The following is a 6,976-nucleotide window of genomic DNA, read 5'->3' as shown; positions in this document are numbered from 1 at the left end:
AATAACAACATTGTAAAGGCTACCATACACATGTATAGGAATCATATATGCTAGTAAATAATAACAATAAACCAACTACTAATTACATTATCTTAATGAGCAAGGACGTTCAACAATCGCCATTATATCGAATCAACAGCCAGGTGTAACCTAGCAACAGTAGAAGAACGTAAACAAGCTAACTTTTAAATGTACCAGAACTACAGACCAACACAACAACAGGCTTACATGAACTGACAACATCATTTATATGACTTACAGTTCTCAAAGACGCACACACATTCTCAGCTGATTATCCTCCAGACAGCTAGTCTCTTTTCTTTTACTCTCATTTTGTCTCCGTGTGCCGTGCGCGCCTGCTCATGGTGTGAGGCGCATGTCCGCGCTATTCTCCGACATGGACTCCAAATCACACCTGATAGACAACCTTTAGTACAAAACTAAAGTAACAAGCCAATTTTGTAAAATGTAGGGAGTAGAAAGTACCGATATTCGAGTAGAAGTAAAAAGTCGCCCAAAAATAAATAGTAAAGTAAAAATACCAGAAAATTCAACTGGAGTACAGTAATGAAGTATTTGTGTTTTGTTACTTCCATCTCTGATGACCGTAAAGATTAATATGTACATGGTTTGCAGAACTGTACCTTCTAATAGAGGTAAGGCCACTTGGGTTATCTTTGGGCTGCTCTATGGTCTTCTGCAAAATGATAAATCCCAGAGTTGGCTCACTACCGGATTATTTAAGCAACAAACGTCCCTGGGTGGACTTGAACCACCATCCTTTCGGTTAACAGCCGACTGCGCTGACCTATTGCGCCACAGAGACTGCGCCTGTCTGATGTTTTATGAATGGGAGTTCGATCTTTAAGCCATAACATTTGCTTTATGGCTTTTTGAGGTTGAGCTGCACATGTATGCTTATCAGGCTATTTTCCTGTTACTTAGAAATTGGGGAAGCTGACTCATGTGGAAATGTAGAAGCTGGACGTGCATTGCATTTTTCTTACATGTCAATTGGATTCTGACTTTGAATTCAAATATTTGGCATCCAAGAAAATTCTGGAACTGATGATGCATCAGTCATTTTGCTGGTGGTTTCTTGGTCACAGCAACCAGCTTGATCATTGACATACAGTTGCACGCCACCTATCACTAAACTGTTGGGTGGGGCCTTATGTATTTGCTTGTATTACATAAAGTGACCTGCATACCAATGACTGCAAGATTAATATGTACATGGTTTGCAGAACTGTACCTTCTGATATAAGGCGCTTGGGTTATCTTTGCGCTCATAGATCCTAGAGTTGGATTACTCCAGTTTATTAAGCAACAATCGTCTTTGGGTGGACTTGAACCACCATCCTTTCACTTAACAGCCGACTGCGCTGATCTATTGCGCCACAGAGACTGCGCCTGGCTGATGTTTTATGAGCGCCAGCTTGATCTTTAAGCCACGAGCATTAATTTATGGCTTTTTGAGGTTGAGCTGCACATGTATGCTTATCAGGCTATTTTCCTGTTACTCAGAAATTGGAGAAGCTGCCTCTATGGTCTTCTGCAGAAGGATAAATCCCAGAGTTGGCTCACTCCAGGGAGCTCGATCTTTAAGCCACAAGCATTTGCTTTATGTGAGCTTTGCTAACTGTGAGAAACTGTCACAAACGCAGATGCGAGGTGATGCAGCGGCGTCTAGAAGCTGAGGAGACAGGCTTAATTGCGGGTGGTGGAACATGTCTATGTCTGTGGATCCTCATGGAGGCAGCTTAATTGATTGTTATGTTCCCTTATTTGTGCGATATAACAGAGATCTAATGTTTTATCAAACCGGGTTGGGAGAGTAACCTTTCTGGTTACTTCCCGAAAAATAAAGCAAGTAACGTCACTCAAAGAATGTTACTGGCTGGGAACCAAAGCCATATCAACTGCAACACATCTGGGCATTGAGAATGAAAATAAATGCTCAGTGGCTTCCAGTAACTATTTGATATTATAGTATTGTCCATGAAGGCACATCTGCCGTTTGTCATAATGAGATGTGTGACCACAATAAAGAGCCCCTCTCGTTGTTGGCAGGATTCAAACCTGCGAGGGGAGACCCCAATGGATTTCAAGTCCATCGCCTTAACCACTCGGCCACAACAACCTGAAATATAGTGTAATACTGATTTGCACTAATATTTACACTGACTCACGAAAAAAACACGAGTAAAATTAAAAAACACTGCATAAACTTTGCTACCGTGTGTTTATTTAAATATGGGTACACTTTACATGTAGGTGTATACTTTACTGCAAATTAAACTGAGATGTCAGGGTTTCAATCTCCACCTGTGAAAAGTGCTGCTTCTTAGCCGGATTACGTCTGGCCATGTCGTAAATAGTAGGGGCGAGGACTCAAAACCGAGAATATATTGGGGCGTGATATTTTAATTGTTGTGATTGTTGTGTGCCTTTAATATCACACATGTAGATATAATGAAAGAAACTGCCTAGCAAACTCTTTTGAAGGTTCCATGGTGTAATGGTTAGCACTCTGGACTCTGAATCCAGCGATCTGAGTTCAAATCTCGGTGGAACCTGTTTTTAAGCCACAGCATAGGTGAAAACATTCAACCTTTCAACTTTCCACATCTAGTTTAAAGTAAGCTTATGTTGGTGGGGGCATGTTGAGGAGTCACCTGGTTGTTAATGTAATCTGAAGGAGCTCCAAATTTGACAGTATTGACTGGAAGTGATAGGCTTTGAGTTGCATGGGGGAAACAAACTTTGTATTCAGTCTCATAATCACCATAAAAATAAGCTATCATTGAAATTTGAACTTGTGTTGCTGCAGTCAGAGTATACAGTGTTCATCCTGAATGGGCCAGTATAGAGCATCAGAATTGCTTGTTGATGGTCTATTAGCTTTGGAACCCCCCTTTCCCCACAGCTTTCAACTGTCAGATATGGGTGGGGAGTGGGCACTGTGTCAAACCCTTTCTGTGTAAAAAACTAAAGAAGTCTCTTGGATGAGAGACAAAACTTCTGCGGAGGACCTTTTACCAAGTCCAATGTCCCTTGGCCTAGTTGTGCACTTTTGGGGTAATAGCATGGATCAAGAACCAAAACGGACACATCTGGACTCATTGTGGGAATTGTACGGCAATATATGACACGTTTAGACCATGAAGACAGTTATCAGTTTATTTCCCATCTGGCAGGTTTATTTGTGGACTCAGTTGGACATTTTGAAGATAATTGCACAATGTTGACCCAATTGTCAGTCTATTTCCCATGGCAGGGACATTTCTGGATTCAGGTGGACATTGTTGACAGAAACATTGGTGGATCTTGATTCCCACCATAGGATTTGGCCTGTATTGCACATTCCCTTCACATCACACGCAATGCCATGCCATTGTCAAGCACATTGCCACAATGGTGACTTTCTTCCATGTCTCCATGAACACCCATATATTTGGACTGACAGTTGAGAAACCTTCCCTTGTTAACTATGACATGGATGACTGAGAACCTACAATAGAGTGACATGTTTAATTCACTATCTTATAATTTTTTAAACAGGTCCTACTGAACATCTGTTGGATCAGTCAGGATGGCCGAGCGGTCCAAGGCGCTGCGTTCAGGTCGCAGTCTCCACTGGAGGCGTGGGTTAAAATCCCACTTCTGACAACCAGTGTTTTCATCTGGAACTAATGTCTGACACATGATATCGCGATTAAAGAATTGATCAGTTCTTTGTATGTAAGAGGACATGAATGTGCCCAAGAAACGCAATTGCAAGTGCAGCGTTTTGTGAGCATCTTTATTGTCAACAGATGTAAAGTTACCATGTGTTTGTACACAGTAGACATATCTACTGCTGTATTCACTGTCTGTGGCAAGTCCTTCAAAACCTGTTCTTGACTTGCTTCTTCCCACATCCTCTGAACGCTTAGCTAACTAAATGACTTAAGTTGGCAAGCAATTGTTGCTTTTTCATCTTCATTGTGACTGTTGTGTGCCTTCAATAGCATACATGTGGATATTATGAAAGAAACTTCCAGGCAAACCCTTGCAACACTTTTAAGGGTTCATGGTGTAATGGTTAGCACTCTGGACTTTGACTCCAGCGATCTGAGTTCAAATCTCAGTGGAACCTGATTTTAAGTTGCATGTATGCATTGGCTTAAGTTAAGTGTAGTATTTTGTTTGTGTTGTAGTATCTTGTTTGTGTTGTAGTATCTATAGAGATTTGTGGTGTAGTATGGAACCATTGTCCTGTCTTTATGTATTATGAAACTTATTGCCGTCTGTCTTGGCAGGATCCCTGGAAGAAGAGTTACTGTAGCTCAATGGGATTGTTCCTGGTTAAATAAAGGTTAAATAAAAATAAAATGAATCTGTAATATGTCCAAACATTCCTCTCTTCATTACCGACATACTGGAAGTCGGCCATGTTTAGTTGGATGCTCTCCAGTTGTTGTTTGGTAGATTACATTATATTTTCCTACTTTGGGGACTTTTCATTTCATATTCTTTGTCTGACATTTTCTATTCCCTGTTTGTTTTTTCTGTGACTGCATATGGTTTTAAATCTGTTGGAGTTTCTTCAGACTAAAGCAAAGACACTGATGATGTCATCCAAAAGAAACATAAAGGACAGCAACCTGTTTCCAGAGGACACTAAAGAATGACGGAGCAGCAGGAAACAGAGCAGCTCAAATAGCAAACAGCTGATTTATTCATCTGACTCGTAGAATAACGCCAATGATTGACTTGTTTTAAATGTCTGGGAATGTGGAACAGCTCCATGGTGACTACCTGAAATAAAACAAGGCCACATGCTGATTATTGGGGACTTGATTTGATGGATTTATTCTTCCTGTTGTGTCTCTGTTTAAACTCCTAATTTAAAGGTAAAGTCAGGGTCCACTAAAGGTTGTGTTGTTGTTGCTGACAGACTCAGATCATTATTCTAAGTGTGTGACAACATTATGGGATGGATCCCTGCAGAGATAGACCTGTTAGTTAAAGAGGAACATCCTTTTAGTTTAGATCCTTTAGTTTCCAACCAGACCAGATCGGTGATTGTAGGAACAGTGGAAAGATGAACCAAGACGGCTTTTCATATATATATTTCTTTTTCTTTTGACTATAGTTGTGTTTGTTATTAACAGAAATCAACCTGTTGACAAGAAGCTTCTTTTTTCATGTTCAGGAGAAGGCCTGTTTCCAGCCAGACTATGAATTGATTCATGAAATCCCTGTTATTAATATCTAGTCAGTCCCATATGGTCTAGTGCAGGGGTCGGCAACCTTTACCACTCAAAGAGCCATTTGGACCAGTTTCACACAGTAAAGAAAACACTGGGAGCCACAAAACCCTTTTAAAATTTAAAATGAAATAACACTGTATATAACACATTTGTGCTATGTATAAACAAACTAAACTGTGTTACATTTATGAAATCAATGAACGACTGCAGAGAAAATGAAATAACATTTCTGCATGCAACAAATCATTTTTAACTCCGAAAAAAAACAAAAAACGTTGGGTTAACGGTTTGGTAAAATAGGGCTAGCACTGTCAACTTGGCTAAAATGGCAAAAAGGTCCTCAGGGTAAAGGACACACAGGGCAGCGCATCCTTTACCCTGAAGAGCTGTGTTCAGGTGTTCAGGTGTGCTGTCATGTCTACGAGACCCAGCCACTCTGGTTGTTCCCGGCTCGTCCAGTAACGAACGGAACTGACGGGGAATTAAACCTTTCGCCATTAATTTGCTCAGAATCTGAATGACAACATTCATGACTTCTGTGCATTCCGGAGGAAATGTTTGAGCACACAGGTCTTCTTGGTGCAGGATGCAGTGAAAAGTCAGCAACTTCCTGTCCAGCAACTTCTGCAGCAAAGCCACAAAGCCGTTGTGCGCGCCTGTCATACTCGGTGCTCCGTCTGTACCACTGACACCGGGGGGGGTTATTCCTCTTGCTCTTAAACAATTCAAGACAGCCTCACAGACCCCCCCCCCCCCCATGTTTGGCCTTTAAGTGGTATCAACTGGATCATTTTTACTTGTGGCCCAGTTGAGTTTACATACTGGCAGAACAGCGCAATTTGTTCAATATCACCTTAGTCTTTAGATTCATCACAGGCAGTTGAGGAGGCCACAGGCCACAGCTGAAATGATGTCTTTAATTTGCTGTACAAACTAAAATAAAATACATTTTAATTAAATATTCATTAAGTATTTTTAAAAGCTGAGCCGCATCAGAGGGATCAAAGAGCCGCATGCGGCTCCGGAACCGCAGGTTGCCAACCCCTGACTTAACTGTACTAAAATGGCCCCCACAGTCACCAGATCTCAGCCCAATAGAGCATCTTTGGGATGTGGTGGAACGGGAGCTTCGTGCCCTGGATGTGCATCCCAAAAATCTCCATTAACTGCAAGATGCTATCCTATCAATATGGGCCAACATTTCTAAAGAATGCTTTCAGCACCTTGTTGAATCATAAAGTTTATAGTAAGGGCATAGAATTGAATATTCCCAGAAATGCTTGTTACTAACCTAGCTCTGGGGAGTCACTCCCCGGAGTCCTCATGTTCTTTTTTCCCCAGCATGTTCCCTTGGATCAGAGAGGCTCCGAAATCAGGGTAGCAGCTGTCGCCATGGTCCCGCTACACGTTTTGCGATGCCATGTTCATCTGCTACACTCTGTGGTGCCCTGCTACGTCCTGCTGTGCCTTGTAATGCCGCACAGTGCCCTGCTATGCCATGAACTACTACAAAGAACTGCTACAAACTACTATTTTTTCTAAACCCAACAGGCCCGTCAGACTCCACCTACCAACAAAGGTAACCACATGGTGGAGGCCCAGCCATTGTTTTGATGCACCATAGTCTTATTCCACATAAAGTGTGTGGGGGTATAGCTCAGTGGTAGAGCATTTGACTGCAGATCAAGAGGTCCCCAGTTCAAATCTGGGTGCCCCCT

At 41.7% G+C, this 6,976-nt stretch overlaps 5 non-coding genes across 5 annotated transcripts; 3 read left to right on the top strand and 2 right to left on the bottom strand.

The window, feature by feature from the left end:
• Positions 1-752: 752 nt before the first annotated feature.
• On the bottom strand, positions 753-826 carry trnan-guu (transfer RNA asparagine (anticodon GUU)). Its single transcript has one exon. It is a non-coding gene; the product is annotated as a tRNA-Asn (tRNA).
• A 1,235-nt stretch (positions 827-2,061) lies between these two features.
• Positions 2,062-2,143, bottom strand: trnas-uga (transfer RNA serine (anticodon UGA)). The gene has a single exon. It is a non-coding gene; the product is annotated as a tRNA-Ser (tRNA).
• A 364-nt stretch (positions 2,144-2,507) lies between these two features.
• Positions 2,508-2,579, top strand: trnaq-cug (transfer RNA glutamine (anticodon CUG)). The gene has a single exon. It is a non-coding gene; the product is annotated as a tRNA-Gln (tRNA).
• A 1,490-nt stretch (positions 2,580-4,069) lies between these two features.
• Positions 4,070-4,141, top strand: trnaq-uug (transfer RNA glutamine (anticodon UUG)). The gene has a single exon. It is a non-coding gene; the product is annotated as a tRNA-Gln (tRNA).
• A 2,763-nt stretch (positions 4,142-6,904) lies between these two features.
• trnac-gca (transfer RNA cysteine (anticodon GCA)) lies at positions 6,905-6,976 on the top strand. The gene has a single exon. It is a non-coding gene; the product is annotated as a tRNA-Cys (tRNA).

Source organism: Etheostoma spectabile, unplaced genomic scaffold, assembly GCF_008692095.1.
Source record: "Etheostoma spectabile isolate EspeVRDwgs_2016 unplaced genomic scaffold, UIUC_Espe_1.0 scaffold00018868, whole genome shotgun sequence".
Lineage (NCBI taxonomy): Eukaryota > Metazoa > Chordata > Actinopteri > Perciformes > Percidae > Etheostoma > Etheostoma spectabile.
This window is presented reverse-complemented; position numbering and strand designations above follow the sequence as displayed.